We start from the raw sequence: 24,592 nt of genomic DNA, 5'->3' as shown, positions 1-24,592 counted from the left end.
TCAGAACTTCACCTCGTGGCAACACCTCTGGTCAGTTGATAAGAAGGTATTTTTCCACTGAGGTGATAAAAAAATACTGTAGCACCAGCGGGGCGCTGTGGTTACCAGAATAATTTTGTAAAAATTACGGTAAAAATGTAAACAGATTTACAAAACAGCCTGTTAATTTCACATACCAAAACGGTAACATTTTACATAGTGAATTTGTAGATTCAACATCTTCTTTCTGTTAATTTAGCAGGGCCATACTGCTGTTGTACCAGTTATTTCAGTATAATTTACATCTAATCGTTGCTTATTCTACACTGAATCCAAGTAAACTTTACATGTAGTGGTTGTTTTACATTGAAATCAAGTCAAATTTACAAATGTTTCTGTAAAGTTGTTTACACTTGTACAGTATTTTTTACAGAATAATTCTGGTAACCACAGCTGCCAGTGCTGACTCAGCATTACCCTACCACATGAGATACTATCAAAATAATAACTGGTCTATACTCTAATGCAAGGATGAGAACTTAAAGATATGATTTTGTTCCAACGTGTATTTATTACTTTTAAATTAGCAGAGAACAGTGAAACTATTATCACAAGAGCTGTTTGATTAAGCCCTTTGATGCCATTAGTGTTAATAACAGCAGCGAATCTATCATCCTCAACCAAAAAGCCGTGATGTGCCTAACAGAGTGGCTGCTCTGTCCTGAAATCACAGCTGAAAAGATTTCAAACACATTATGCATTTTATAAAAAGTAAAATAGATAGATGTTGGTGGCACAACCAAGTATTAAGTTTGGGGGGGGGGGGCATTATTTTGTCACATGACTGATATGGGTGTTACTGATTTTTTTTCCTTCAATAACAAATGATCATTTACAACGCATGTATTGTGTTTACGCTGGTTGTCCTTTGTATTATCCTAAATTTGTTTGAAGATTAGAAACAATTAAATGTTATGAATAATAAAAAAGAGGGAATTAGAAAGGGGCCAAATAATTTGTCAGGACACGTATGTGTCATAACACGCTGTCCACGTATAAGCCTGTGTGCTTGTAATCACAAGGTCGCCGGTTCAAACCCAGCCTCAGCATATCTGTGGGTCCTTCAGCAAGGCCCTTAACCCCCAGCTCCCTGGGCGCCGCTACGGGTGGCTGCCCTTCGCAGACAGCTTGTTCTACAAGGAGCAAGTTGATGGAGGCGTAAAAAGAATTTCCCCATGAGGGACAATAAAGGTTAAAGGTTAAATTAATGTGTAGAGTATTTTACATACCTGAAGTTTATTATTATTATGCTACAAGCAGTGTTTCTTGTGAGGAAGAATTGCTAGGTAATTGGTTTAGTGGTTAATTAACATTACTACGTAGATTGATATTTGGTCGTAGAGGGCGTGCTAACATTATAGAAAAAGAAAGAAAGGGCCTGCTTACTAAAAGCAATGTATAAACTGTGGTCAAGGTCAAAGCCAAAGTCCATCAATAAGTCAGTTCTCTAAGCCAGCCTGTACTACTACTACTACAAACTAGAAAAGATGCTTCTGGAATGACAAAAATGTTTTCCCTGGACAGTCCTGTGACCCTCCACAGTATTACTTCCTCATTTGCGCTACGATTAACGTTTTCGGTGACAAAACATTAAGAACCGTAATAGATACACCAATGGTACAACTGAGTAACTACCATATAATGTTAAACAGAGAGACGCATACAGACACCTATAGACACCATTGTGATTTTAGTCTAAGATCAGATGTTATTGGTGCCTGGATTGTTTTTAACTGTACACACACAAACTCCACTGTGCCCCTGTTGGGCAGTTTTTTTATACCAGCTAACCGGGGTGTACATAAAATGTGTCTGACGTATCATATTCCATATTTATGAAAACAAAACACTATGAAACAAACAAAAATTTGGAAACACATATTTATTATAATGCTAGACTTAAGGTGAGCATGCATACCAATTGCAAAGAAGCTCAGAACATATATTCCCCAGATGGCTCCATCACCCCCTCTTGCCCATATAATCATGACATCACACACCCTTAATGTTTTTGAATTAGTCAAAGAACAAGAGTTAAAAACACTAATAACTAAAACCAAGTCCCCTGGACCCAATCCCCACTCAACTTCTAAAAGAATCTCTGGGAATTCTGGGAAGACCTATAACTGCCATAATAAATGTGTCCCTATTCTCAGATGATGTGCCTGACCAATTTAAAGTAGCAGTAATCAGACCACAACTGAAGAAAGTTTGGATCCGTAGGAGTTCAACAATTACAGACCTGTCTCTGATGTACCATTTTTGACAGTCACTGTTCAACTTCAGTCATATTTGGTGAGACACAAGATGAAACTGAATAGATTCCAGTCAGGCTTCTGTCAGGGACACAACACTTAACTAAATTTGTAAACAATGGCAATTGATGCTGACAATGTGACTGTTATCATACTTCTGGACCTTAGTGAGGCCTTTGACCATTCATTGGGAATTTGATGTTGGGTTGTATGGAAGGGTGCTGAAGTGGTTTAAATTTGACTAATTAATATCAATATGTTCAAGTGTCAAATAACTGCACTCCATTGTCAATGTCACCAGTCAAATATGGATTACCACACGGATCAGATCTTGGTCCTATATTGTTCTCTCTTTATATGCTGCAATTAGGCAACATAAGTAAACATAATCTTAATTATCTCTCCTATGCAACAACACCCAAACATACACTTCAGTTATGCTGAATGATACATCATCTATTGTCAGTTTAGCTAATTGCTTTAATGAAGTTAAGACCTGGATGACTGAAAAATGTTGTCACTAAATTCAGAGAAAACCGAGCTTCTGTTGTTTGGAGACAAGTCTATGGGTAGGTCTACTATAATCCAAAAGGTCTGCTATAATATAAGACTATAAGCCCATAACTTAGACATTACCTTAGATACATGCCTCTCATTTAAATAATGTGAATGCAGTGTTTTTTTTCTCCCTACTTGGAAGTTTTTGAATTATTCTGTATAAATGATCCAGCAATATATCACAACACAGGCATGTAAAGTGCCTTTGGGTGACACTGTTGTGAAAGGCGCTATGAAAAAATTAATTGTATTGAATGTCATTCCATTAATCTGATTTTTTTTTTAAAAAGGTTTGAATGTAAGTTATCAAAATTATTTAATAATTGATTAATAGAATGAAACCATGATAAATTAATTAAACATTTCAGATGAATCAAATCATTCCTTCAATAATCATAATTCATCTAATTGAATTGCCTTAGGAACAAAGTTATACACCCCCATCCCCCATGATAAATCTTCCCACTGGCTACTGCTACCGATGAAATTTGTGGAGCAGGGGGCTGGCGATATATAAAATATGTACTTTATTTTAGAAAAGTTAGAAAATTGTCTTGTCCCCCACAGTTTGAGTAACACTGACCTGTACAATATTCCTGGGAAGTTTGAAAACAATTTTGATATTTAGAGAGTCACACGGAGGCTGCTGCAGCCTCCCTTTCCATCCTCTGCTGCCACCTAGTGCTGCTTCCTCGATTTTTGGCAATTTGTATATCATCTGTAGTTGTTTAGATATACTGTAGATATAGATGACAAAAGGAGCTAAACTAGAAGCGCAGCTCTTTGCAGTCCTGCTGCTTGTTGATCACATTAAATAAGATTTAAAAAAATCTAGTTTAGATAACTATTATTAACTAAATTTAACTTAGTCCTATTGGTTTGCAGGTAGCTTATTGGTTGCATTTGAACTTGAAGCAGGACATTTTACACTCAATCACAGTAAGGGAGACTGGGGATGATTGTAACATGGGTTAGTTGTAGCATAGTCTATTTCTCAAATTAGGAACGAGGAACAAATCACATAACTTACTCTGCACATTGTAGGATCACACATGCACATATCACAGGGCCTAAATTCCAGGTGGCCTGAGACAAGGCCGAGCCTGGTACGAGAGGCACCAAAGGGGGGTTACACACATAAAAACACACACACAGATAACAAGGGAGGCCAGCACTCCAACTTTTATTGCCCATAGATTTAGGGACCTACAGACAAGCAGAGTGGACCTAATGGACAGGGGTCCCTCGACTTGGCACACAACCCCCTCCCCATACATTCTGCCTTACATATCACTCACCCAACAGACAAACACCCTAATGGAAGTTTCATTTAAGTTTGACTTTTGTATACCCTGTATATTGATTTACTTATAACTACTAGTCTCAATATACAGATAGGTTATGTTTGTATGTGTCCTTAGACAATCTTAGTGTTTTGTGTGCCACCCTTATAACCATGTTCACGGAGTATCACCTATTTTACCCCTTTGCACTTGAACACATATAAATTTAAACAAATAGATAGGTATAGCTACCATTGTATAGATGTTCTCATGGTATACCAGAAGAATCTGGAAAGTGAGTGTAACCAATGTGTCTTAACTTTCAGAGAGTCTTCTTTGTTAACAACCCCCCCTTCTCTTCCAACATTCCTTTGTGGTCCTTATCTGATCACCAAGTTTCTTTGTTCTACCATGCTATATTAAAAAGAACTGAATTAAGGTGTACATTATCCATTTTGGAGAAGATCAATTAGAATAAGCCACACCAACCAAGATATGTTGTGTCCAGATGTGCAACTTATATTGATATTACCACAAACTAATGGCCATGCCTATCTATGGATAAGATGTGCTGTTTGTAATATGAATATTTGATGTAATGTCTGCACAAAGTGTAACATCTGTTGAGGCGCAACCCAAAACACCTGTATCCTATACTGATGTGAATCAGTCACATAGATAAAATAATTAATTGTTTAATCAATTAATACAGATGGTACAGTATGGCGTATGTACCTGTGAAGCTGGTATGGCATGTTTGGTGTCAAACTGATTGTTAATCACCCCTGATTCCAAATCTGGTCAGTGATTACCATAAAAGTGGATGTATCAAAAGTTATAACAGCTTAATGAAAATCATCAGTAAAGGGAGAATCAGTCGGGCCATAAATCCCAAAAGGACTGATACTGACCCCCTTCCAAAAGCCCGCCAAATGGATGGCCAGCCATTGGGCCAGGAGTCGTATTCCTGGTCATCCCTATTCATGAACTTTAGACCATAAAAACCTGGACCTCAGAACAAAGGTGCGTAGAGAATAACCGCCAGCCCGAAGAAGAACATCAGCCGGGGCAAACAGATCATCAAGCGTAGAGAACACCCAGCAGCAGTACCGAAAAGACCATCAGCCCAGGAGACGAGAAGCCCACAAGAAGCCCTCAGCTGAACAGAGAACAGCACCCAAGACAAAGCTTCACCAGGAGAGAGAATCTAAAGGGACTCCACTCCACTGCTCCAAACGCCGCGCCTTCCTGAGTGCCATCGGCTCAGCAGCTCTGCCATCAACTGCCAAGACCCCCCCCCCCCCCCACTCTTCAACCAAGTAAACCAACTTCCTTTCATTCTAACAACTTAAGCTGTTCTGTTAACCTGCTATAAGACTTTAGGGTCGTGTTTCCACAAACTGTGCTTGCTTTGCCGAACAGTATTTCCCATTTAAGGTTACTCATTTAAATCCGGTCATTGCATTTTCATAATTACATCGTTTGTTTTATTCCGTTATTTCGTGTTTGTTGTTTGTGTTAGGTGTAATGTCTGTCTCATGTTAGTTGTAGTGTTAGCTAGGAATAAATGCATGTCTTTTACACAACTTTAGCCTCCGTCATTGAGTGTTCCACAATAAGTTCCTGCCTTTGTGCGATCTTGCTACACGCTCTGAACCTCAAACTCGCCTGAAACATCGCGAGACTCTCTCTCATCGGCCGTGAGGGGGGCTTCGCTACCAATTGTTTACATTACCTGGTGACGCAGCTCGGTGGACGAGCCTTCTAACCCAGGTTACTAAGTGATACTGGTAATTAGTGAATCCCATTTAAGTCTCACATTAACAGACTCACGGGGATACCGCAATCGAGTTTGGAGGAGTCGACCATTCGGCATAACAATTGATTAATAATCAGCATTAAATAATAATTAATTAAACTTTAATTAATTCAAACATATTGGTGGAGATATTAAAATTTACCTGAGCTAATAATTCCTACAACATGCTCAGTTTAGTCTATTTATAATCTATATAAAGTATCAATCATAATACTCTACCTGCAATAATACTGTTTATTCAAATATCCATTCAGGCCAGCACGGTTACTACTGTCGTCTGCATTGCATGTTGTCTTGTCCTGTAAATTGCACTGTGTTGCCCTGTGTGGTTTTTGTCCTTTTGTTTTTTGTTCACCTTGGCCCTGGAGGAACAATGTTTCGTTTCACTCCATACTGTGTGTATGGCTGAAATGACAAATAAACCTACTTGACTTGACTTCCCTTTATTTCACATTTGAAGAAGGAGTACCCTGTAACAAACACACTCCGATTTGTAAGGAAAAAGAACTCTGAAATAATCTGAGCACCGCAAGCTTTGTATTTACATTATCCAGACTTAAATGATTTTTATTATGCGTCTGCATAAATATCTTTTATACAAGCCATAAGTGGTCATATTGATGCTCTTAGCTGCAAGGTAAACTTGTTCATGGCTACCACAGTCTAGGACAGTTGTAATGTTATTTCTCCAACTGCCCACCAGACCACGTTTCAAGTCCAGGAAACCTCTACATTGCATGTTCTATATGAAACATTTCAATGGAGAATTAGGTGAAATGCATAGACCAGGGGTGAGGGACCTGATCCATGGAGGGCTGGTGTGGGTGCACGTTTTTGGGAAGACTTCTCAATCAGCCAATAACAGTGGGTCCCCAAGACTGGATTTGCGAACCACTGTTTTATTATTGGCTGATTGAGGGATTATCCCAAAAAGTTTGTAATTACACCCTTGTGGGGACTCTCCATTCATTTCTATGGGGAAAACTCTAATCCCAACATGACAACCTTAACCCCTACTCAGCCCTAACCTTAATCATATTTTTTTTGTTTTTTGACTGCATTTATACATCTTTCTGGGGACCTGAAAAATGGTCCCCACAACATCAAAATAACAGGTTTTTATTACATTGTGGGAGACATTTGGTCCCCACAATGTAACATAAACATAATTCACACACATAAACACACACGCAGAGACATATTAATTATTATTCAGTTATTAAAACTGGTGCACATTTGCACATTTTGTTTTATTATGATCTTTGATTTTAGTTGTGATTAACATACATTGTACACATATGCATACATACCTACAAATTTTGTTGAGAAAAATAAAAAACTTTGAAGAACCTGATATTTTTTTTACATCATTTCTAATGTTACATTTAACCCAGGACTGTACTGCAACTATCCCTTACTATGGGGTAAACTGTAACATTTACACAATAAATTGTAAATTGTAACATGTTTGAGGCTAAATCATCCATTGTCTGGTTGTGATACAGGGATAAAACCTATGCCAAAAAATTAGAAGACACATGCAGGTAGTTTTGAATGCAATTCTGCATTCAAACAGCTCCAAGACCAAGAGCTTCCTGAGACCCAAGGAAAAAAGTATCCTTCAATTTTAGGTTATTTGTGTTTGGAGGAAATAAGACATCTTACAATTTAGGTTTTTTCAAATTTATTTTTATTTTGAATTTCACAGCATGTCCTCTGTTGTAGTGTACAACAGAAATAAATATGTTTCCTTACATCAGTGAAAAGACAGATGCATTCACAGAGAGAGAGGGTAAGATAAGACTGGAACTGGCAGAGAGGGAGGCGAGACATAGAACGGAGGAGGCACAGGCGTTTCTGGAAAAGGCGAGACTGGACACTGAATTGGGAACTTTAGCTCTCCAGAGGGAGGCAGCTGCTGCCAGGGCTCAAGCAGAAGTCTTGGAAGCGGCCGAAGAACAGGTTAGATTACCTTGTAGCGAGGATGGCAAAATATCTCTAAGGAGTGAGAAGCGCCAACTGCATATGTAGAGCATCAGAATGAGTCACGCGTAACTTTGTGTCCTGATGTCCCTTCGCCTCCATCCATTCAACCTAATGGCAGTTTAGTTACATGGGGATCTGTTTACGTAGCTCATGCCAAACCTTCTAGCCAGAAACCTGTTAAAGTGCCCAGGGAAAATACCCAGTTCTCCGACCTCAGGCTTCCCTGCATACCCTCCAGCGCCCATAGGACTTACCAGGACGAGGACAGTCCACGCAGTACATCACATACTCAGAACATGAATACATCAGCTCAGCCTTATGTGCTTCGTCACCACACCATGCCAGCAGACCCAGTCAAGACCCCTGCTATGACAGACTTCGTTAAGTTCCTTGCTCGTCGGGAGCTGGTAACTACAGGCCTCAGTAAATTTGATGACCGACCTGAGAGCTTCAGAGCATGGCAGTCTTCCTTCTGCAATGCCATCAGAGGGCTCGACCTTTCAGCAAGTGAAGAGTTGGACCTCATAACGAAGTGGCTAGGCAAGGAGTCCTCTCACCATGTCAGGCGAGTTCGTCAAGCACATGTTTATGATCCTGAGGCAGCACTGATGAAAGCATGGGACAGACTGAGTCGGTCCTATGGTTCACCTGAGGCGATAGAGAACGCTCTTTTCAGCAAACTAGACATGTTCCCCCGAATCTCTGGTAAAGACAATGCAAAACTTAGGGAGCTTGGAGACCTCCTCATGGAGATTCTGTCTGCAAAGGAAGATGGCTTCTTACCTGGGTTGGCTTACTTGGACACTGCCCGTGGCATCAGCCCTATTGTGGAAAAACTCCCACACGCATTACAGGAGAAATGGTTGTATCAAGGCTCCCAGTTCAAAGATGAGCATAATGGCCTCTTTCCCCCTTTCTCCTTCTTTACTGGTTTTGTTTCCCAAGAGGCGCATGCCAGAAATGACCCCAGTTTTGCTCTTTCCAGCAACAGTAACCCCTTCGTAAGAGATAAATCAATCTACAGGACTGGGAGAATCCCAGTATCAGTACACAAGATGGACATCTCCCCAGACATGGAATGTACCATGAATGTTTCTGCAAACCAAGTTGGGGACCCAAGAAAGAACTGTCCTCTTCATCGCAAACCACACCCCTTAAGCAAGTGTTGCGGATTCAGACATGAGATTAGACCTGGGGTGGGTCGTGGTTGGAGAAGTATGTCTTGGGAATGCCCACAAACCCAATGTGAACACGTTCAAGACCCACGTGTTAGAGAATGGACAACCTTCCTACCTGATGCCCTGCGACAGCTTCATGGACCTAAAGGAGACAGTGTGTTATGGCGGGGAGCAACGAAATGGCCTCACCAACACATCTGAACATAATATGAGGAGGGTTACAGAGCATAATTTGGGTCATGGTGTGTTCCAAGTGACTGAGACTGACAACAAGTTCGCCCTGTCCATGGAAGATATTGCCTTTTTGAAGATCATGGACATGGAGGTGTACAGGAATGATAAAAAGAGTTGGGTGGCCCCATTGCCTTTCAAAGCACCCCGGAGATGTCTTCCAAACAACCGCAAATACACGCTCACTCGTCTTACCTCACTGTGTCGCACCCTTGACAGGAAACCTGTGATGAAGCAGCAGTTCCTGACCTTCATGGCAAAGATCTTCGAGGATGATCATGCAGAGCCGGCCCCTCCTCTGAAACAAGACGAGGAGTGTTGGTACCTCCCGATCTTTGGGGTGTATCACCCTCAGAAACCAAATCAGATCAGAGTGGTATTTGATTCCAGTGCTCCACAAGATGGTGTCTCCCTTAACGACGTGCTATTGACCGGTCCTGATCTCAATAACAGCTTGCTGGGAGTCCTTATTCGCTTCCGAAAACAGCAAGTGGCAATAATGGCAGACATCCAGAAGATGTTCCACTGCTTTCTCGTCAGAGAAGACCATCGTGACTTTCTGAGGTTCTTGTGGTTCAGGGACAATGACCCAAAGAAAGATATCATTGAGTACCGAATGAAAGTCCACGTTTTTGGGAATAGTCCTTCGCCTTCGATTGTCATCTATGGACTTAGATGTGCTGCCGAAGAGGGTGAAGGTGAATATGGCTCAGACACATGACGCTTTGTGGAAAGAGGATTCTACGTGGATGACGGGCTCACGTCCCTGCCCACTGACACGGAGGCTATCAGCCTTCTCCAAAGGACCCAAGCGTCTCTCGCTGAGTCAAACCTCCGCCTCCACAAAATTGTCTCCAACAGCTCATCAGTTATGAAGGCCTTTCCACCGGAGGATCATGCACAGGGGGTAAGAGACCTGGACTTCAGCGGAGAGACAGTACCAGTACAAAGGAGTCTAGCGCTATGCTGGGAGGTAGCCAATGACATGTTCACCTTTAGGGTGTCAGTAGGTGATAAGCCATTTATGCGGCACGGGGTCCTGTCCACTGTAAACAGTGTTTTTGATCCCCTCGGTTTAGCCTCTTCTGTCACTATACGAGGAAGAGCTCTACTCCGGGAGCTCACCAGTAACAAGGCTGACTGGGACACTCCACTCCCAGAAGAGAAACGGAGTGAATGGATAGTATGGCGCGACTCGCTTCAGAAGTTAGAGCAGTTACATTTTCCACGTACCTATATATTGAATTCCCTCGCCAAGGCAAGGCGCACAGAGTTGTGTATGTTTTCGGACGCCTCAACTAAGGCTATTGGTGCAGTGGCTTACCTCAGGGCCATCCACAAAAATGGAAACAGTGATGTTGGTTTCATCCTAGGGAAAGCCAAGCTGGCTCCTGTGTCCGAGCCCACCATTCCCAGGCTTGAACTTTGTGCTGCAGTCTTAGCAGTAGAAGTGGCAGAGTTCATCCAGGATGAGATCGATCTCAAGATGGACACGGTGAAATTCTATTGTAGTAGTAGGGTGGTTCTCGGGTACATCCACAATGAGGTGAAGCGCTTCTACGTGTATGTCCACAATAGAGTACAGCGAATACGTCAGTCGACTAAGCCGGAGCAATGGTTCTATGTGCCAACAGAACACAATCCAGCTGATCATGTGTCCAGGGGCCTTCTGACATCTTACCTTAGAAGAACAACATGGTTTAGCGGACCAGCTTTCCTCCATAGACCATATGAGAGCTACGAAGAGAAGTTGGAGTTCTTTGATCTCATCAGTCCTGAGCTGGATGCCGAAGTGCGGCCCGAGGTATCAAGCTTCCACACACAAGTGGAAAGGCAAAATCTTACCATAGGGTGGTTTTCACGCTTTTCTGCATGGAACTCATTGTTGAGAGCTATTGCCTTCCTCATTCACATGGCCCAATCCTGGAAGTCTACTGACCGTGCTCAAATGTGTAAGGGATGGCATCGATGCGCAAGCCCTCATAGCCCTGATGAGCTTTCTTGAGCCGCACATGTCATCATAGACGCAGTCCAACAGGAAGCCTTCTTAAATGAAATCTCCATTCTTACTGATGGTGAAACCTTGCCTAAGAGCAGTCCACTCTTTAAACTCAGTTCAGTCCTGGAAGAAGGTCTCATCAGAATTGGGGGTAGGCTCAAACATGCAGCAGTGATACATACTGAGAAAAGCCCCTTAGTGCTACCTAAAGGCAGCCACATCTCCACCCTGCTGGTACAACACCACCACGAGCAGGTGAAGCACCAAGGGCGCCTCTTTACTGAAGGAGCCATCAGATCCGCGAGCCTGTGGATAATCGGATACAAAAGGCTTGTCAGTTCGGTCATACATAAGTGTGTCACCTGTCGGAAGCTTCGTGGCAAGATGGAGGTGCAGATTATGGCAGACTTGCCACCCGAACGCCTCAGTACATCCCCTCCGTTTTCGTACGTCTTCGGGCCTTGGAAGATCACCGCACGAGAGGTGGGCATGCTGAAAGCAAGCGTTGGGCAATTCTGTTTACCTGTATGAGCACTAGGGCAGTGCATATCAAGGTAATCGAGTCCTTGGACACGTCAAGCTGCATTAATGCTCTGCGATGATTCTTTGCGATCCGTGGACCTGCAAAGCAACTGAGATCTGATTGCGGGACAAATTTTGTTGGTGCCAGCAACGAGCTTGGGTTGACAAAGCAGCAAGGTGAATCAAGAATTCAAAGATATCTACACTCACCTAAAGGATTATTAGGAACACCATACTAATACAGTGTTTGACCCCCTTTCGCCTTCAGAACTGCCTTAATTCTACGTGGCATTGATTCAACAAGGTGCTGAAAGCATTCTTTAGAAATGTTGGCCCATATTGATAGGATAGCATCTTGCAGTTGATGGAGATTTGTGGGATGCACATCCAGGGCACGAAGCTCCCGTTCCACCACATCCCAAAGATGCTCTATTGGGTTGAGATCTGGTGACTGTGGGGGCCATTGTAGTACAGTGAACTCATTGTCATGTTCAAGAAACCAAATTGAAATGATTCGAGCTTTGTGACATGGTGCATTATCCTGCTGGAAGTAGCCATCAGAGGATGGGTACATGGTGGTCATAAAGGGATGGACATGGTCAGAAACAATGCTCAGGTAGGCCGTGGCATTTAAACGATGCCCAATTGGCACTAAGGGGCCTAAAGTGTGCCAAGAAAACATCCCCCACACCATTACACCACCACCACCAGCCTGCACAGTGGTAACAAGGCATGATGGATCCATGTTCTCATTCTGTTTACGCCAAATTCTGACTCTACCATTTGAATGTCTCAACAGAAATCGAGACTCATCAGACCAGGCAACATTTTTCCAGTCTTCAACTGTCCAATTTTGGTGAGCTTGTGCAAATTGTAGCCTCTTTTTCCTATTTGTAGTGGAGATGAGTGGTACCCGGTGGGGTCTTCTGCTGTTGTAGCCCATCCGCCTCAAGGTTGTGCGTGTTGTGGCTTCACAAATGCTTTGCTGCATACCTCGGTTGTAACGAGTGGTTATTTCAGTCAAAGTTGCTCTTCTATCAGCTTGAATCAGTCGGCCCATTCTCCTCTGACCTCTAGCATCAACAAGGCATTTTTGCCCACAGGACTGCCACATACTGGATGTTTTTCCCTTTGCACACCATTCTTTGTAAACCCTAGAAATGGTTGTGCGTGAAAATCCCAGTAACTGAGCAGATTGTGAAATACTCAGACCGGCCCGTCTGGCACCAACAACCATGCCTCGCTCAAAATTGCTTAAATCACCTTTCTTTCCCATTCTGACATTCAGTTTGGAGTTCAGGAGATTGTCTTGACCAGGACCACAACCCTAAATGCATTGAAGCAACTGCCATGTGATTGGTTGATTAGATAATTGCATTAATGAGAAATTGAACAGGTGTTCATAATAATCCTTTAGGCGAGTGTACATCAGCAAGGTTGCTCTTGGGAATTCAACACTCCTCATTCTTGCATATGGGAGGCCCTTGCGAGCGAATGATCGGGGTAGTTCGCCGAATTCTCCATTCCATGCTATCGCAGACTCATATGCACATTTCCCATGAAGTTCTATGCACACTTATGGCAGAAGTTTCTGGTATCATCAACGCCAGACCTCTCGTTCCAGTTTCTACCGACCCAGATGCCCCCTTTATCTTGACGCCCACTATGTTGCTCATGCAAAAGGTTGGTGTTTCTCCTCCACCAGGAATTTTTTCTGCTAAGGACCTCCACCGCAGCCAATGGAGACAGGTACAAGCTCTTGCCAACATATTCTGGACCCGATGGAAACATGACTACCTGCTGACACTGCAGAGTCGTCGCAAGTGGACTGAGGAATGCCGTAACCTGCAGGAAGGTGATGTAGTACTCTTAAAAGATGGTCACGCAGGACGGAATTCCTGGCCCATGGCTTAACTTTATTTAGCTTTTTTTACTTTAGGGTTAAAGTGCAATCTGACAAGCCATAAAAGATGCTTGTAAGTGAGATGGCAGACCACGCCATTGTAAACACTTTTAGAAACTTGTAAAAACTTTTAGAAAGCTTTCTCTATAGCTTATTTTCAAACTGGCAACAACACAATACGCCCTCAAACTTATAAATAAAACTAATAAGTAATATTGTAATAATAATAGAAAAAACCACTGGTTTCTTTGTGTGTATACTTTTTGTGTGTGTCCCTGGATCTTATCTTTCAGATACAGCAGCTGGTGTGATGATACAGTGTCCAGCAGTAAGATGCAGAAGCTGTCCTTTTATTACTCTTTCTTTTTTGTTCTACTGTTTACGTATTATTTCTCTTTCCCTGTCTCTCTCTCTGACCCCCCTCCTTATTTTATTTTTATTATGTATTTATTTATTTTTCTACTTCCTCTGTCTCTCACCCCTTTCTCTCCTTTCTCACTTTCTCTCTCTATCTCTTTCCCACTAACCCCCCCTGTCAGCTCCGGCTTTGTGGCGCAATGACATATAACTGATTAATAAAGAGTATACCTCAAGTAACAAGAGGAGCTTAAATCCGAAGCTCCACTTGGCAAAATAAAAGTGTTGGCACAATAAAGCACCCAGACTAACATCCTGCTTGCTAAACTGCCCAAGAGTGTCCAGCTGCAGACGCCTGTAGAGTGGAGCTCCACCGGAAATACGTCACCTCCACAGGAAATACGTGATTTTAAGGGGCGTAAAGTGGATCTCATCTTTACGGACGTAAAGTGGAGCTCCACAGGAAACACGTGACCTCTAACGGAAACTACCACTCTGTTAGCGAAAAGAGACAAGATAGAATCCAAGGAGACGTTCCTCTTTGGTTTTCAGATCCAAGAGGACATGGAATTATTTTTACAGGCCTGTGTTGACCAGCGGGGTTAATGCTGTCTGTTATGAGAAAGATTAAATTACTGGCACATGAGTGTGTTGATTGTTTTTTTTTTATTTCATTCTGTTTGTTGTTGCTGTCTAAATAAATTTAGCAGTTGATTGAATATAATTGTTACATGTTGATAACTGGTACGCAAGTACGCATTCACCTTTAAAAGCGATACGTGCGGCAATCGATTGCTGTGACAGTGTAAATGCGTACGTATTTTATGTGCATTTGCGCTGATATGACAAGCAAATACCATGCATTTCAACCTATATACCGCAAATGAAGTACGAATTAGCATATACAGGTTAAAATGCACAATAATTTCTTGTCATATCAGCGCAAATGCACAGATATATATATATATAATTTCTCTAGCGTATAAATGAACAAAAACATACTTTTTGAGAATTTTACAACTGAAATTCTGCTGTAACACACAGTTTGGTCACGTGTTTCCTGTGGAGCTCCACTTTACGTCCGTAAAGATCATGAGATCCACTTTACGCCCTGTCACTACCGAAAATGTTACACCTACCAAAAATGTAACTTCCGCTACTATGGACTTCTGGAAGGAGGCGTGCTATTCTTACGGCATTGCGTCACATTTCATCGTCTGTTGATTTTTGATAAGAATGTCGACAGCGAGAAGAAAGAGAAGATTTAACCGGATAATGATGGAGTCCTTCGACTTTAAAAGATTTTATTTCGCATAGGCCTTTAATGCCCAATGTGCTTCAGAAGGAGCAACGTAAAATACAGAGTATGGCCATCAATTTTACAGTCAAAGGTGACATGACTTTAATGTTACCATTATGTACTACTCCCAGTTCGATGTGCTGTGAAGTTACTTAAACTAAGCCTGCTTTTTTTCTCCTTAGTCATTTCATTTCTTAATTGTATCAGTGTAATTACCACACACTCGTGTCAGTTATGGCAGCTGTGTCTTGTGGTGCTAAATAAAGCAAATTATATTTGTTTCTGACAGACGACCGATTGTTTTTTCTTGGGCCAAACCGCACAACATAAACATTGTTTATGTTGTGCAAATAAAAGTTCTTAACTATTATTTTGGTGTGATTTTTTTTTTTTTAGAAAATGCTGTACATATATCACAGCCCCTTAAGCAATATGGGTACACAAGATTGATATACACCCCAATTTTATTACGTTTTCTAAAGAAAAGGCATCTATTCAGCAATACCCTTGGGAAAAACCTTATGTAAGATTACTGTCAGGCACTACAAACAACGCGCACACAGATGCAAATATTACAATCGGCAAAGCAATATGGTTTAAATACCACACTAAAGTGACGGCTGAACTACAAATATAAACATCAATGACCCATCTCACAATACAGTACGTAACTAATGAATGATGATACACGACGTCCACGCCCTGAATCACGCAATCACGGTCTGCCGCAAAATGTGAATACATGCGCAGTATCGGGCCTGTGGAAGTGTACATTACGCATGCGTAATAAAGAAGTGCCAGAAAATGTGGTTTCGTGGACGCATGCGTGATGAATGTGTGCATGCGTAGTAGCAGAAGTTACATTTTCGGTAGGTGTAACATTTTCGGTAGTGACACGCCCCTTAAAATCACGTATTTCCTGTGGAGGTGACGTATTTCCGGTGGACCTCCACTCTACAGGCGTCTGCAGCTGGACCCTTCTCAAACTGCCGGACACGACAAGGGGGAAAAAAAAAAAAACACAATTTTATCAGCTTGGTATTAAGTAAATTCATTATGCCATTGGGCTTGACATAGTGCAAAAGAAAGCTTTTGAAAAATTGCCAGTGTTAAGAAAAATGAGGCACGTACTTCGGGTCTAAAACTTAGCATGTTAATAAATCCCAGTTTTTCCACAGTATGTATGGGCACCATGTCTATACATCCCGACAGCATTTGCTATCGCCTTCCATCGTGCCCGATTCTTATCATATGGCACATAGTTCGAAAATGTGTCAGGGACGGTTACTTTGTTTGTTGTGCTGGTGCTGCGGCTATTTTCATTTCACTGGGAGCTGCACTTCTCCCATTCCGCTGCGTGCCTCTGCTTTACATGCTGGAATAAATTAGTCGCGCTGCTTCCTTTGGTTGCGACAGTTTTTAAAGTCTTTGCAACGAGGACTTGTTTGGTCTGTGTCCGACCTCGCAAAACCGAACCAATTCCATATTACCGATGTGGCAACACCTTTCTTGGGCACAAGCGCCAGCTTTTCCACTGTCATTGCCATGTTGTTAGTGAATCTGCTACAGTTTTAGGGTACGCCGTGCTAATTTACCCATGAAGAATGGTGCGTCGCATTAGTTCCGCTTTTGGCGCTCGTGTGTAAAAAAAGTAATAAAATTGATTTTCATGAAAACACATCGTCCAGAACTGTAAATTCGAATTAATCGATTAAATCGATTTATCGCCCAGCTCTAGCTCAGGGAAGTCCTAAGACATTACTAAGACCTATCTCGGAAGTTCTTCTTTTACTACCAGTGGAGGACTGATAGCCAGTTTACTAGAAGTCAATGTGAATGTTTGATAGTGGCGTCACTGACGACACACGGGGAGTGTTCTGCCTCAGTCAGTTTAATGTTTGATCGTTTTGGCACTGCCCCTGGTTAAAAGTGGTACTGCAGTTCTATAGGAAGCAGGAAGTGGTGCCATGTGTTGGGAGCAGGGAGGCCCAGTGCAGCGCTTTCAATCTGTTGTAATCGTTGACTTGGCCCATCATGAGCATTGCCTGTGAGTTCTTTTTTTGTAGTTTGTAGTTTTATCTTTCAATGCTGATGAGCACTTACTGTTAATGTGATGTTTGTGTTTTTATTGTTCTAATATCATTATCTTTGGTATTTCAGTTTTACACTCATCTAACAAACAACATGCTCTACAAGAGTCAGTATTAAATAGCACAGAAGCTACGTCCTGGCTCTGATGTTGCTTATTGAGGGAGTTTGGCTGGCTGTCTACTTTTGGTTATTTGACACCATCAGGAGGGCAGCACATATGCTACTAAGTAATGTAATGCTCCCTGAAGTTCCATTACTGTAATGTTACTCATAATGTAAACTTAATGTTAACAATAACTGATCCGATTTCAAATAGTAGTGGAAAGCGTACGTGGCAGCAAGTCAAGATGAAATATAAAAACATCATGTCAAGTGGTAGGGCTATGTATTTATATTTCTACTCATTATGAAAGATTTGTTGTGTCTAACCTCCACTTAATAGCGTGTTTCTATGTTTTACAGCTAATAATAAAAAGGTGTCTGTTCATATCACACTTAATAGAAGGTGAGCCACTGTTTAACAAACAATTAAATGATTTACAACAGGACAAAACAGAAGTATATGTATAGTGAGAAAACGACTAGGAACCTGTCACCGTGGTTAAGTTAGCCTCATATTCGATATTCAGTTTTCTGGCTTTAATATCTTTACGGAAGGTGGGCGTTTTTAATGACAGAATTGTGATGTCCAGTACACAGACATCGATGCACACCGATTATTTTTCCGCTTCAAAACATTGTGTGATTTGTGTCAAGTCATGTTAATAGCTAATATAATAGGTCCTTTCAGCCTGTGACATGATGGTTTAGTATTTTGGGCTCATGGCGACTGTTCCACACCCCTTTGTTTCCCAGATTGCTTTACATATGAATTTTAATTAATTTTTGAATGTTCAAATGTATCCGTATACTCATAATACTGTGCAGTCGACAATACATGAATGGGTTACTAACTTTAAAACTAGACAAGACAGGCACATCTAGTGAAGTGTACTTTGATCAGTGGACAACAGGGAACAATGCACACCCCTTGGGTTTTCAGAATAACTTTCTCTGTAACAGTTATTAATTAATACATTGTATGCATATTATATGCCATTGCTCCATTTCATACATATAAACAGGGAGAGCCCCTCATGATTCGCGTGCCAATGTCGTATGGATCATCCAGGTATGCCGGCATTGTCTTCGGAGAAATTGTAGTGGGAGAGGCGGTGCTCATATAGGGCTGGTTTACGCGGAAACCTCGACTTAACCAAGAACAAAAACTGCTCGGAGCAGTTTTGAGACTTGGCGTAAATTGCCATAGCAACATGTCTCGACTAAAACCTACCCACCTTTCGTAGTGCAGGTTAATCGCGAAGTTACACCACACGTCATCAAGTTACTCGCAAAGTTACCCCGATAAGCCAGTTATCCCGCTTCGTAGTACAGGCCCCAGGTTTGTTCTACGTAAACAAGGATTAGCTCACACACTTCAGTGTCCGTGCATGGATATCCGTTCAGTCATGGCCTCGCCATTCATGGATGAGGGACCCATTGCAATCGGTGCACAAATAATAAGAAGGGAATTTCAAATTGAGAGGGTTTTGCACAATCGGCAAGATCCTTTATTGTTGCCGGATGATATTCTTTTCGAAAGATACTGCTTCAGCCGAGATGGAATATTATATCTTAAAGATTTATTAGCTCCTTACAGTGGAAGTCCAACTAGGTGAAGTCAGGCTCTCACAGCCACACAGAAAATGTGCATTGCCTTGAGATATTTTTAAGCGGCCCTTTTTTGTATACTGTAGGCGAGGTGGAAAATATCAAAGAGTACAGTTTGCCAGGCATGCAATTCGCAATTGTTTTTCCCGGACACTTGCGAGTGCAGGCAATTAAAGACGCGTTTATGCCATTGCAGGTAATGTATACGCAATATAATTACAGTTCTATAAAGAATTTAAAAATCACACTAATATTCTCATTACCCAGAATTTCCAAATGTTTAGTCTGCCTTCTTTTTATTAGCTTCAAAAGAAATGTTTTATAAATATTAAAGATTTCCTACATTTCATATATATAAAATTAACACACACACACATATGTTGAAGCAGCGCAGGCATACGCAATCATCTCGGATGAATGGATTCAGCTAGACTAATCTACTATACAGCTGCGTTTGAAAAACCAACTTATCCCAGATGAGTTTCACCGGCATTAACTCATCCAAGATGAGGCACCTGATCTCGGATGATTTAAGCGATGTACGGAAAATACCCCCCAGGACTAGGCTAACTAGGCTCTAGTGAAATTAATCCATAAACAACCGGCTTTCTGAGATGTTGCTTAACTTAAAAAACTTAAAAAAAGAAAGAATTAATAACATGTATGACTTCCATGAGCTTGGAGGACCGCATCCATACATCTTGGCAATGACTGAAATAACTTGTTGATGAAGTCATCTGGAATGGCAAAGAAAGCAGTCTTGCAGGACTCCCAGAGTTCATCTAGATTCTTTGGTTTCGTCTTCCAAGCCTCCTCCTTCATCCTACCCCAGACATGCTCAATAATGTTCATGTCTGGTGACTGGGCTGGCCAATCCTAGAGCACCTTGATCCTCGTCAGTTTCAGGAACTTCAATGTGGAGGCTAAAGTATGACAAGGAGCGCCATCCTGCTGCAGAATTTGCCCCCTCTTCTGGTTTGGAATGTAATGGGCAGCAAGAATGTCTTGATACTTCAGGCTGTTGATGCTGCCATCCATTCTGCAGATCTCTCGAACACCCCCATACTGGATGTAACCCCAAACCATGATTTTTCCTCCACCAAACTTGACTGTTTTCTGGGTGAATCCTGGGTCCATGTGGGTTCCAACAGGTCTCCTGTAGTATTTGCAGCATTTGGTATGCAGTTCAATGGATGATTCGTCAGAAAAATCAACCTTCTGCCACTTTGCCACTGTCCATCCTTGCTGCAAGCTGTGGGCCATGGCAAATTCAACATGCTTTTTTTGTTGTGTTCTCATTAATGCTGGTTTCTGATTACTAATTCGGCCATGGAGACCACTGCGTGCAAGAATTCGAGAAACGGTTTCTGGTGACCAGTTCTGATGTAGCTCTGCTGCAGTTGAAAAAGGGTTGGCCCTGGACTTTCAAAGCAACAAATGGTCCTCTTGAAGAGTTGTCTTACGTGGTCTGCCTGACCTGGGCTTGTCATGAACATCACCAGTTTCTTCATATCTTTTTTTAATCCTCTCCACTTGATGTTTGGATACATTAACGATGTCTGACAGCTCAGCAGACTTGGTCTGTGGTTGAATCTTTGGCATGTTGTCAGAAGTCAGGTTGCACTTCAAGTGAAGGTCTGGTGTGCTGGGGATCTTTTTATACACACCTGGGATTATGTTAATTACAGTATTTGTCACAGGTGAACCTCTAATCTGTGATTGGTTGAATCATTAAAAGACATGACAAGACTTTTGTCCTTGCAAAAACAGGTGTTTATGGACTTTAACAAGCTGTGAATATCAGGACACTTTTTGACTGTTTCATTTTGCACCCAGTTATTAATGTGAAAGTCCTTGGCATTAAATTGATTCATTTATTGTAACAATTGACTGATTAGAAATAAAGTTATATGCCTTTTTAAGTTACTATGTCCTTATGTGACAAGACTTTTGTCAGTGACTGTATGTTTTCATGGTTATACCAGAAGAATCTTGAGAATTAAATAGTGTAACCAGGTATTTAAGTGTGTCCTAACTTTCTGAGGTTCTTCTTTCTTTGTTTAACAACAATTTTCACATTCCTCTGTGGCCCTTATGATCTTTGTGGCCCGTTAGCAAGCCCTTTGTGCTCTACCATGCTGCATTAAAAGAACTGAATTAAGGAGTACATTATCCATTCTGTAGAGCAGATCATATGGGATAATCCACACCAACCAAAATATGTTGTTCCCAGATGTGCAATTTAAATTGGTATTGCCACAAACTAACGGCCATGGTATTGCCAAGGGTAAGATGTGCTGTTGTTACACATGAAAAAATCTTGAGTGTATGGCAGAGATTATGAGTCTGACAACTTCTGGAAAAAATGTGAATATGTAATGTAAAGTCTGTACAATTTACCCAAAGTGTAACCTCTGTTGAGGTGCAACCCAAAACACCTATACCATATACTGATTTGAGAACATACAGTGGTACAGTGGTACCTCGGTTCTCGAATTTAATCCGTTCCGGACTCCAGATCGAATCCTAAATAGTTCGAGTTCTGATCGAATTTTTCCCATAAGAAACAATGAAAAACCAATTAACCGTTCCCAGCCCCCCAAAATTACACCTGAATATGTTTTTTTTTTTTTTTTTTTTAGCATTTAAACACAAAATGAACATAAAAACAAGAGCAGCACTTTTTTCTTAATGGCTTCCAAAACGATAAAGATCTTATCCCAACATTACCCCTGTCCTGCCCCGATCATCCGCTCCTTCCGTGTGCCACGCCCCCTCGTTAATCTTGTGTGGGATCCCCATGGTGATCAGCTGTTTCTGGTTGTTGTCATTAGTCCTCTGTATTAAGTCCGCATTTCAGTTTGTTTCCCCAGTCCGGTCATTGGGTGCGTTCGAGTTGCTTACAGCGCTGGCTTAAAGCAACGCATTCTGATCCTGACGCAATGCATTATGGTTAGATGCATTGCGACCTCTCACCCAGCTGCACAAACTGGAACCGCCTCCGTGACGACACACCTTTGCCCTTATTGGCTGAAGAGTTTAGTTACACGCATGACGTTTGTATCCCAGGCAGTTCCTTTGCGTAATTTGCTATTTCTCCCGAATATCACGTAAAGCAGTGAGAACTGGTTTTCAGTTAATTTACCTGGTAAATGACATAAATGCTCTAATAGTACACATAAGTTAGTGGTTTATTTATTGTTAGTTACTGTAATGTTGCGCTGCTTTATTTAGTTAATCGTCCAGTCTGTGAAGAAGGCATTCAAGTAAGAATTGCATTGTAGTATGACTCATTGCATTGTAGTATGACGCTAGGTCGCCCTGATCACCCTTTGCATGGCTTTGCGGTCCTTTAGAGAACAGTTCCCAAACCATACCATAATGTTCATGGTCAAGATGCTCTCCATAGCAGCTGAGTAGAAGGTTTTTAGGATCACTGCAGTGACCCTAAATCTCCTCAGCTGCCTCAGGTGGTGCAGCCGCTTCCTCGCTCTGGTGACCAGAGTGCTGACATGTGAGTGCCAAGTGAGGTCCTCAGTGAGCAGAACCCCAAGGTATTTGATGTTGTCAACCCTTCTCCACTGGAACACTGTTGATCTGGAGGGGTGAGAAGGACCGCTACTTCTTCTTGCTGTAGTCCACTATCAACTCTTTAGTTTTGCTGATGTTCAGACTGAGGCAGTTGGACCTACACCATACCGACAGGTTCTCCACCTCCCTCAAGTAGACTGACTCATCGTTGTTGGTGATGAGTCCAATTACCACTGTGTCGTCCGCAAACTTCAGAATGGTGTTGGAGCTGTTGGAGGCAACGCAGTAGTAGGTGTAAAGCATGTAGAGTAGGGGGCTCAGAACACACCCTTGAGGAGCTCCAGTGCTGAGGGTGATGGTGTTTGACACATGGGGTCCCACTCTCACTGTTTGTGGTCTACCAGTGAGGAAATCTAACACCTGCACAGCTGGGAGTTCAGACCTAGGTCCGGTGAACAGTCCGGTGTTTGGTGAACAGTCTAAGTGGGACGATGTTGTTGAAGGCTGAGCTGTAGTCCACCAACAGCAGCCTTACATAATTCCCATTTCTACTGTCCACATGGTTGAGGGTGGTGTGCAATGGCGTCCTCAGTGGATCTGTTTGGGCGGTAGGCAAACTGTAATGGGTCTATGGAATTGGGGATGGATGAACAGATGAAGTTTTTTGTAAGATGACCAGAGATGTTAGGGCCACCGGGCGGTAGTCATTCAGGTCGGAGGGCTTGTTGTACTTCGGGACATGAACTATGGTGGACCGTTTAAAGCATATTGGCAAAACAGACAGAGCTAGGGACTCATTGAAGATATTGGTGAAAACACCAGTCACCAGTCTCCAGTCAGTCAGTTGGTACTTAAGATGGCATGTATACAAATAGACATTGAGCTTACAGAGCAGTACCCTGCCCCCACCTCGGATTCTCTGATCATATCTCCATCTTGCATTTCCCTTCCTACAGCCCTGTGCTGAAGACAATGAAAGCAACCCAAAACATATTTTCTGTGTGGCCTAATGACGCTGCCTCTTTTTCAGGACTGTTTTGCCTGCACTGACTGGCAGTTTTTTAGGGATGCAGCAACAAATTCTGGAGAAGTGGATCTGGAGGATTACACCAGAACAAACATTACCTACCCCAACCAGAAACCCTGGCTGAATGAAGAGGTCAGATCTCTTTTAAGAGCCTGGGACTCTGTGTTCAGGTCTGGTGATGCAGTGGCGCTTAGAGCTGCAAGAAGAAAACTGACTGAGGGCACTAAAAGAGCCAAAGCTGTCTATGCTCAAAAATTCAGGGTCACCTCTCCACCAATGACCCCTGGATAGGGTGACCACCTAATCCATGTCAGGAGGGACACTATGAGCTACAACAGGATTTGTAAACTACCATTTCATACATTTCAATTAAAAGGACCAGGATTTCACTTAAGCACTGGGTTCTTGCCGTATGCTGATTGGTCAGTCTCCTATAATCATGCATATGTGTCAGTAATGTTAATGCGAAACAGCTGGATGAGTCTTTCAATCTAGGAACTAAACAAACATTTTAGCAGAGCACAGAATCCTTTCAGCTTTAAAGTAGTTAGTAAAAGCTGAAGTAGCTCATAGTGTCCCTCCTGACATGGATTAGGTGGTCACCCTACCCCTGGAGCTTGTGGGTGGCCATTAAGATCATCACAGAATATAACAGAAGAGACACTGAATGCCCTAGGGATCAGTTTCTTCCCTTTCATCCACATTTTGAAGCCTTTAACATTTCTCCTAGTATCAGGCTTGCCCTACCACCAGTGGCCTGTACTACGAAGTGGGTTTACTGGTAACTTGTTGGATTTAAGGTA

The 24,592-nt window shown here is 42.1% G+C and overlaps 1 protein-coding gene across 3 annotated transcripts in view; it reads right to left on the bottom strand.

The window, feature by feature from the left end:
- stim2b (stromal interaction molecule 2b) overlaps positions 1-24,592 on the bottom strand; it is a 94,992-nt gene that overhangs the window by 28,663 nt on the left and 41,737 nt on the right. The gene's annotated exons all lie outside the window — the stretch shown is intronic.

The sequence above is a fragment of the Paramormyrops kingsleyae genome, chromosome 12 (genome assembly GCF_048594095.1).
Source record: "Paramormyrops kingsleyae isolate MSU_618 chromosome 12, PKINGS_0.4, whole genome shotgun sequence".
In the NCBI taxonomy this organism is placed as follows: Eukaryota; Metazoa; Chordata; class Actinopteri; order Osteoglossiformes; family Mormyridae; genus Paramormyrops; species Paramormyrops kingsleyae.
Note: the sequence above shows the minus strand (reverse complement) of the source record. Positions and strands in the feature narration are given on the sequence as shown.